Raw genomic sequence first — 9,490 nt, 5'->3', positions numbered from 1 at the left:
TCAAGTCTTTATTCTCAGGTCAATGCAAGTTTGTTTTCAGTTATTGATCGTGCGAAAAATGTTTTTCGACCAGCTTTTTTTTTCTTTCTTGGCTGTGCAGCATGGCTTGTGGGACTCAGTTCCCAACCCAGGGACGGAACCTGGGCCCCGGTGGTGAGAGACAGCCTGCACGGGCCCAGGCGCGGACGCCGGGGGCTCACTGAGGGAGGAGTTCCCCACCCAGGGACGGAACCTGGGCCCTGGTGGTGAGAGACAGCCTGCACGGGGCCAGGCGCGGACGCCGGGGGCTGCTAAGGGGTGGGAGCAGCTCTGGGAGGCGGGCTCAGCGCAGGCTGTCCCCCACTAGCGGCTTCCCTCTTTGTCCCCAGTGCTCCATGTGGGCCTCCGTAGTCCCCAGGGGAGCCTCTTGGGGCTTTTTCTGTCCCTGGGAAGCTCCCTGCAGGCCTTGGCAGAAGCCAGATTTCAAAATCCACCAGTCATTTTACTGGAATGGAAATGGTCAGGATGGTCGGTGAGTCCACAGTGCAGCAAAGGGGGCCTCACAGCCCGGAGCGGGGAACGCCAGGCTGGCCGGCCTAGGGTGCCTGGCCAGGCCCTTTGCTGGTGGGCAAGCCTGGGGCCAGGAAGGCACGAGACCAGGAGGCTCCACACCCTCAGCTGGTTTCCATCAACGCCAGCGTGTGGCCCCCGCCTCCGCATAACCAGGCTGGACCTCAGGCCAGCGACAGATCTGACTTGACGTTGATGGAATATGAAGCAACCACGGAAACAGGAAGGGGGTAAAAAAGCAGAGAGAAAAGAGGCAGATGCAGAAAGGTAGCGGTCATTTATATTAATTTCTCCGCAGCCGCCGAGGCTTGAGATAAGAAAAATTGCATCGGAAAAAAAAAATTCTAAGCATGAAACAGTGATTAATATTGCAGTCATTGGAGCAGAAGGCATGCAAAAAAATATCATGAACATTTCAGGGGACTATTTTCCTCATAGAAAGCTTATTCTTATAATATTACTGCATTTCAAAAAATACAATTTTAGAGAAAAAAAATGAACTCTAGCTCTTTGCCATGATAGGCGACAGGTCAGAAAAGCATTTCAGAATAATTTTACACCTTTTAACCTTAAAAAATACTTTGCTGACAATTGAGAAAGGGCCTTAAAAGAAGCTCTGATAGGCATTCTCACAGCAGGGTTGCCATGTCCCATCACCGCGCGGGCGCGTCTGGCATAATGCATCCCGTAATAAGGAAGGCGCTGCACATCACGGAGGCTGGAGAGGGTTTTAAGAGCGTGAGCCTCGGCAAGAGCCTCTATTAGTCGTGACACTGAAAGTTCGGTGCGTGAAACTCTTGAGAAGACATGAAGGAAGTAAACTGTTTAAAATTTTGATTTGAGCCAGGAAATAACGACCGTGTCGTGGGATTTTGCCTGCATTTAAATATATATCAGCCTTCTCCGTTTTTCCTCTCTGCTCGTGGTTGGACATCTTGTTCAATAAGAACCCTACATGGTGTAGTTCGAGGAATGGCCCTCTCCCCGAGTCTGTGGCTTGGAAGCGTTAGAAAACCATCACGACAATTATACAAATTCAAACACGATCGAGGATGGCCACGTTTCCCAGCTGCAAATCCTGTTCAGAGTTGCGGAAAGCCCGACGGTATTTCACTATCACAAATATGAAAACCACGGGTCAAGGAGAGATGCTCCAAGACGGACATCAGTGCGCGTTGCAGCAGGAATGGACCCCGGGCATGCGCGCTCAGCCTCGGGAGGGGGACGCAGGGGGCGGGGCGGGGGCTGGGGACAACGGGCTCTTGTGGTTTTCAGCACAAATATTCCTAGAGAAAAACAAGGAGAAGAGGGTGGGTGAGACATATTTCTCAGCAAAGGCTGCTTCTTCCTCTGCTGGGAGGGCCTGTCAGGGACCCCAGTGGTCCTGGGAGGCCCTCAGTATGTCTGCCCTTCCCCAGGACGGAGCTGACCCTAGGACTGGACTTGGCGTGGAGCGCTCGGTGGTTAGCGGCCCTCAGAGATGCAGTGTGTCGGGCTTGAATCCCTCTTAGAAGGGTGCAGAGACGCCCTCTGCTTTTATCTTTTCCTGCTTTCATCTTTTCCCTTCTTTCCAGTGTTTCTCTTCCAGTTTGGGTGACAACGTGTTTTTCAAGTCACGAGGATTTGCTCCAAATTTCCTTCTTCCTGCCCCACAGTCCACTCCCGGAAGCTGCCCACCCAGAGAGGGGGGAGGTTCTGGGCTTTCTCTGCTGCCTCCTGGCGAGGACCGTCTCACCCCTGAGGCTCAGAGGCTCAGACCCATGGCAGCATCCTCAGGCATTGCTCGAGAACCGGTGTTCTGATTTCTTGGCTGATTAGCTCAGTTTACAGGGGTTCTGAACCTCGCACCTCATAAATGCAGAAGAACTGGGGTGGGTTGGGGGCAGCGGGCTGTTTGTGCTGCTGGCAGTTGGGGGGGTGCTTCCAACCACCATCTGGTTTTGCTGCTGAGAGAACATTGCAGTGTTAGATCTGGGGTCTCACAAAATCACAGGAAATTGTTCTACATTGTTAGATTATAATTGTTAAATTATGACTTAATAAGTCATTTTATATGTTTTCACTTTGTTTATTCCTAAAATGACTCTATCACACCCCAGAACATAGGTTGCACATGATTGCATTTGAGTATTCCATGTTTGCGTCAAATGTGGAGACTTGTTTGGGCCTGTGGCACAGCCAGCAAGGTGACTGGTCCCAGTGTTGTGAGCTGTGGGCCCCAGCGTGACGACCCTGCACAGCTCCAACCATGGACTCATCGTGGACATGAGGCAGCCACGTTACCTGTCTCAGTCACTGCGGCAGTTACGGACTTTCAGGACTAACTCATCCATTTCTCTTGTCTTGTCAGAGAGCCTGGTACACAGAGACGTGTGTACACACAGACACACCCCCCCCCCGACAGGAGGCAGAGAATGATACACAGAGACGTGCACACACACACACCCCCCTGACAGGAGGCAGAGAGGCTGATACACAGAGACATGCACACACACACACGCACACACACACACACACACCCCTGACAGGAGGCAGAGAATGATACACAGAGACGTGCACACACACACACACACACGCACACACACACACCTGATAGAAGGCAGAGAGGCTGATACACAGAGACATGCGCGCGCACACACACACACACACGCACACACACACACCTGATAGAAGGCAGAGAGGCTGATACACAGAGACATGCGCGCACATACACACACACACACGCACACACACACACCTGATAGAAGGCAGAGAGGCTGATACACAGAGACATGTGCACACACACACACACACACACACACCTGATAGAAGGCAGAGAGGCTGATACACTGAGATGTGCGCACACAGACACATACACATACACCCCCGCCCCGCCCCAATGGAGGCTCTTCCGGGATCTAGCAGAAGCATAAATTTCACCTTTTCCTCGGGAAGCGCCTCCTGTTGCGTTTCTGGTAGGGAAGCGGCAGCTGAAGCAGTTAGTTCTTTCCCCAGACGTTTATCTTCTAAAGAGATGAAAGGGGAAGCCCTGCCCTTGGTGCCTATTCCTGGGATGCCCAAAGGCTGGAAAATATCCCCAGATCTTGCCTCCTGACCGTATGTGCCTGCCTGGCCCCACGTCAGGAATGGACTTTCGGTGGTTCTCAAGCTGAGTAACTGACCGGCGATGAGGGAGGAGAGGCCTCTGCTTCCTCGATGCCTGAGAGGGCGTCCGTTTCATTCAGGGATGCCCTCCATCTCACGGTGGGCTGTGAAGCCCAGCACTCACGTCTGAGCACTTCCTCACTGCGTCCAAAGAACTGGCATGTGAGGAACGAACCGGGGTCCTTTCTCAGAGGAAGACCCAGGATCTGGGGTCTGCACCCAAAGTTAGAAGGGCCAGGGCTGTGGCACATGGAGACCTAGATGCATTTCAGTCATTTAAAAAGCCATGACTATTCAGGAAGCTCAGCTCTTTGCAACGACTTCCTGACGACACCCGGGGACGGGGGAACGGATCTCTGCTCTGTGTACATGCCGCTTGCCCTCTGCACCTGTCTTGGTAGCGATGCAATTCAGTAAAGCTCTGCAGACACTTGGGCCTCCATCGTGAATGTGACGTTAAGCACAACAGCTGCAGAGGGCCACGATTCGGGCAAAGCCTCCGGTGTTTGGGTCCAGAGGGAGGAACTCAGGACCTCAGCCGCTTGCTTGAGTGGGGTCCCCACCCCCTCGTGGATGGATGGAAGGGTGGGAGGGCGGCGCGGCCCGAGGCGGCATCCTCTGGGAAACATCAGCCTTGGGCCTCACTCCCTGCCTGTCCCCTCCAGGCCCGTGTGCCGCCCCGAGGGGAGGCCTCGTCCACGGTGGGGTGGGGGGGATGAGAACCCAAGCCCCGGGGGACACCGCCCACACCTGGCGGGGAGCAGTGACTGACGGGGGCAGACACTTGGTGACAAGACCTGATCATGCCATTCATTTGCAATCACACGCTAATCAATGCTATTTACACACATCACTCGGCGCGGTTGAGCGGCGTGTTGGCACCTTCACTGGGCTGCCTGGTGACGAGGCCTCACTGTGGGGGGAACGTCACCCTTCTCAGCAGCAAGAGGCGTGTCTTTTCAGGTTCCATCCCCAGGACCAAGGCCACAAGAGCCTCGTGCTGAGACAGAGGCTGACGTGGTACCGAGCGGTGGACTCGGGCTGGTACCGAGGGGTGAGCTCGGGCCGGGGCGAAGCCAACCCCGGGAGCATTGACACCCCGACCCCGGCCACCTGCAGCTCGGGCTGACCAGTGACACAGGTGCACTTAGCGATGCTTAATCCCAACCTTCATCCACTCAGGCAGTCACTCTTTCAAAGAACCATCACGTTTACTAAACTCCACTCTCTGTGCAAGTGTAAGTCCCCTCCCTCCTGCAGCCTGCCTCGCAGCGAAGCACTCCAGAGGTCCCATTCCATCCTCTGATCCACTTCAATACTGCGGGATCCTGCTTTCCTCTGTCAGGTAAAAGCCCAGGCTCGCAACAGCACACTCTGTTGGTACCGCCATCCAGTAAACACCCTCACTCCTGGCAGGGAGACGCGCGGCCCAGCCCCCGTGGGGGAAATCAGGGCTGGCGTGGGAAAATGTTAGGTCCTGCTCCCAGGAGTCTCTTCCAGAGATACATGGGCCAAGATACAGAAGGAGATTCACGTGGCTGCTCCCTGTAGCAACGACTGTGATGGCAGAGACAAAGACATTCCCCAAATTGGAAGCAACCTTCTCCCCTGAGTGGGCTTCCCTTGTGGCTCAGCTGGTAAAGAATCCACCTACAATGCAGGAGACCTGGGTTTGATCCCTGGGTTGGGAAGATTCCCTGGAGAAGGGAAAGGCTGCCCACTCCAGTATTCTGGCCTGGAGAATTCCATGGGCTGTATAGTCCATGGGGTCGCAAAGAGTCGGACATGACTGAGCGACTTTCACAAATTTACGGTTTATTCACATAGGCAGAGAGGAAGCCTAGACAGGGTCAGAAGAGCTAGGTGTGTGGTCTGTTACCATTTACATAAGAAGGGGAGGAGGGCACCTTCAAATTTCTGTACACATACAGAGACAGATAGAGTTATGCTTCTTGTGACAGAGGACGAGGTGATTGTATGGCATCACCGACCCAACGGATGTGAGTCTGAGCAAACTCCGGGAGATGACGGGAGTGATGGACAGGAAGCTGGCGTGCTGCAGTCCGTGTGGCCACAAAGAGGCAGACAGGACTGAGCCAGTAAACAAGCAAAATGCATGCGTGTGTCTGTCTGTACATGAGGCATGCGTGCCCAGCTGCTCAGTGCTGTCCGCCTCTTTGTGAACCCACGGGCTAGCCCGCCAGGCTCCTCTGCCGTGGGCTCCTCAGGGCCCAAGGCTGTGCTCACAGAAGCGCAGACGGCTGAGCGGGCGGCGCTCATCTCTAGGTTTCACTTTCCTGCTGGCATGAAGTCCCTCCCCAGGGCCTGGGGTCCACAGTCATTGCTGGGTACCTGTCTCCCCATCTTGCCACTCTGATCACCTTCTGGGGAACTGGGCGGGTGAGTAAAGCTAGAGATAGTTCCAGCTTGAAAGACGTCCTTAAAACGACCAGTTCAGTTCATCTGAATGTGACACATGGACCATGCTGTCAGCAGCCCCTAAGCTGCGCTGTCTTCCTAGATGTGATGCCTGGGAAAACCTACAGGAGGAGGCTTGACGTCCATGCAAGGTGATGCTGTGGACAGCTGTGGTCCCATGTTGCTGATAGAAAGTCGGCACAAAACTAGGTTAGCTAGCAAGCGATGGAGGGGCTAGGTTGGCTAGCAGGCGATGGAGGGGCTAGGTTGGCTAGCGGGCAATGGAGGGGCTAGGTTGGCTAGTGGGCGATTGAGGTGTACAAGCACTTCTTGGTGTAATCTGCAGCACGCTTAATTACTCTTTAAGTTCGACCCATTAGCCTAGAGATGGAACCCAGGTGCTCATTTATGTACACCCCACACCTTCTAGGAGGCAGCCTCCAGTCCAGCCCGAAAGATCTGCCCATGGCCACTGGGCAGCCTGAGTCCCCGCGGAACAGCCCAGAGCGTGTATTTCCTGAGGCGTGGGGAGGGGGCACATGTGGCTTGAGGGACAGCCCGCCCTTCCACACCTCTCTCCATCCGGCACTAAAGCTGAAAGGAAAGAGAACGTGCATAATCAACAACAAAGATACACCTGGCTTTTCTAACTTTATTGCTTACCTGCATTTTCCTATTTTATTTGCATTTTGAAGCATTTTCCTGCATGTAGATCATGGTTATGGAGGCTGAAATTCTAATGGATTCCGTTTAGAAAGATGAGCAGGAAATAAAATCAGCAAGCACTTCCCAGAACCACTGTCAGGTGGGCTGAGAAGGGTGGGCCTTGCAGGCCCTAGTCTACTTGTCTGGTTTAACAGTCTAAGAAATTACTTCCTGCGTTGGCAATAGCATTGATAAAATCATTGCATTTGCGACTTCTCCTGTGTTTGAAGAAGTACAAAAAAATTCAATGTGGAAAAAAAATTCCTGAATTTATTTTTTAAAAAGGAAAAATGTTAATGATGAAATATTTACAAAACCTTCCAAAAATGAGTTTCGTTAGAAAATAATATACTCCTGTAATTTATATTTTAAATCTCATAAAACTGTGTAAACTTTTAAGGATTATTTTAAAGGTTTCCCGGAAAATGTGTAAGATAACTGTTTTTCTCCTATCTGAGATAGAGCTCTCTGCTTTTTCTTTTTGTAACATTTGTAAGTAACAGAATAAAACCCAATACAGTGTCAGTGTCGAAGAGGCCTGTGGGGAAAAGAACATAGGCTACAAACCGGAATCCTGTTCTTGGTTTTAAAACCATTTCCACACAGACACTGTATTGAAGCCTTCCTTTTTTTCATGTACAAAGTCCAACTGGGAAGCCAGGAAGGCTGAGATGGATGCGCTCCATGGCAGACGTGGGAAGACATCGTGTTGTCTTTGTAACTCTTCAGTTCAGTCACTCAGTTCTGTCTGACTCTTTGCCACCCCATGGGCGGCAGCACGCCAGGCTTCCCTGTCCATCACCAACTCCCAGAGCTTGCTCAAACTCATGTCCATTGAGTCAGTGATGCCATCCAACCATCTCATCCTCTGTTGTCCTCTTCTCCTCCTGCCTTCAATCTTTCCCAGCATCAGGGTCTTTTCCAGTGAGTCAGTTCTTGGGCTCCAAAATCACTGCAGATGGTGACTGCAGCCATAAAATTAAAAGACACTTGCTCCTTGGAAGAAAAGCTATGACCAACCTAGACAGCATATTAAAAAGCAGAGACGTTACTTTGCCGACAAAGGTCCATCTAGTCAAAGTGATGGTTTTTCCAGTAGTCATGTATAGATATGAGAGTTGGACCATAAAGAAAGCTGAGCGCTGAAGAACTGATGCTTTCGTAACTCATTTCCTCTGTAAATCATACCTGAAAACAGACTGGCTTGATACTGCTTGCCAGCAGCACAGAGGGTGCTCTGCAGAAATAGAGTTTACCGGCCCTGGAGGGCAAGGGGCTTTCCCGAGAGGAGACTGTGGACCCTCAACCATTGGTGGTGGCAAGTGTGCGTTAGTTACCCAGTGACCATCACACGTGCCTGGAACCCTGGGCCAGAACCCACTTCTTATTTTTTAATTAAAAAGGCTTTTGAGTTAATTTTTCAAAATACCTCTGTTTTCAGGGGAGAAAAGGATATTTTGCTATCAGAACACAGTGAGGCCTTTGCTGTCACAAAGATCCATGCTAAACTACCCGAAGTCCCTCTCGATTTATGAATGTCAGGCTTTTCATTGGTTTTCAATATTAACATTCCAAGTAAAGGAACACAGTCGCACAAGTTAGTAATTTGAAGTGGAGTCATGACCTGTGTTCTTAGAAAAAGAAACCAAAAAATAAATGGGCACTGAGAGCCCACCTCTTTTCTGAAAATCACTGAGTGTTATGAGGTTTCTGGAAATGCTTTTCCCTTTTCTAAGAACTAGATGAGCCCCCACCAGTGGGATGGGGCCTCTGGGCTTGGGCTCTTGGGTCTGGAGGGGAACCACCTCCTTATGGACACCATCCTGAGGCTGAAGAGCTCTTTCATCCGTGGCTTTTAAGATTTTCTTGAAAACCTGTATTCTCCATCAAAGGAAGGTGAGGAAGATGGGGAGTCTCGGGCCGGAAGACACAGCCCCCACTGCCTGGGGACAGTGGTCCCTTCCAGACGACACTCAGCTTTACCCCGAGGTGATCCTTGTATGTGTGTGCAGACTTGCTTCCGAGAACGCTCCCTTTCTCGCTGGAGTTTCAACCCCGTCTTCCCATCCCTGAGCAGGGGCTGCCTCCTTCACTCCTGGGAAGGCCAGGCCTCGGCCCTGGGGACGCAGCCCCCCGCCCCGGGGCTGCCGATTCCCAGGGGAACCCCTGGTCTCACCCGCAGAATGTGGAGGAGGCCAGGACGGGGCGGCCAGGGAGGCGTCAGCACGTTTGCAGCCCGCGGGACAGTGCCAGCCAGGAGCCGGCCGCCACCCCTGACTCTCCACCGCATTCTTCTGTGCGGTTCCCACAGACCAGGGGCGGGAGGTCAGAGGGGCCGACACAAAGGGGACCCCCTGCCGCTGGGCCTTGGCGCGCGGTCAGCACCCCTTTCCCGACCTCACCTTTCACCCGCAGATGCCTGGCAGCCAACAGGATGCAAGTGTGCTGAGCCGGGGAGGGGACGGGGCTGAGGCACCCTAATCAGGACTCAAACCTCCTGCTGCAATAGGCGTGAGCGGGCTTCTTTCCCGAGCCGGCCTGATGACGGTGGTTGGGGGGAGGTGGCAGCACGGCGCCCCGCCCCCGCAGCCCACGCGCAGGCTCTCAAGCTGCCGTCTGCGGCGCCGGGCGTGCCTCCTGTCTGCAGGCTTACGTTTGGGCAGAAACCATAACT

The 9,490-nt window shown here is 52.9% G+C and overlaps 1 long non-coding RNA gene across 4 annotated transcripts; it reads right to left on the bottom strand.

Annotated features, from left to right (window-relative positions):
- Positions 1-807: 807 nt before the first annotated feature.
- LOC133258626 (uncharacterized) lies at positions 808-9,483 on the bottom strand. 4 transcript variants are annotated; one of them, XR_009740113.1, is made up of 4 exons: positions 9,219-9,482; positions 3,469-3,554; positions 1,980-2,492; positions 808-1,835 (listed from the first exon to the last, which is right to left on the bottom strand). It is a non-coding gene; the product is annotated as an uncharacterized LOC133258626 (long non-coding RNA). The 4 variants fall into 4 exon arrangements; XR_009740115.1 differs by having other exon boundaries at positions 808-2,495; positions 9,219-9,306; XR_009740114.1 differs by lacking the exon at positions 3,469-3,554 and having other exon boundaries at positions 808-2,495; positions 9,219-9,304.
- Between the last annotated feature and the right edge of the window lie 7 nt (positions 9,484-9,490).

Source organism: Bos javanicus, chromosome 12 (assembly GCF_032452875.1).
Source record: "Bos javanicus breed banteng chromosome 12, ARS-OSU_banteng_1.0, whole genome shotgun sequence".
NCBI classification, from domain to species: Eukaryota; Metazoa; Chordata; class Mammalia; order Artiodactyla; family Bovidae; genus Bos; species Bos javanicus.
This window is presented reverse-complemented; position numbering and strand designations above follow the sequence as displayed.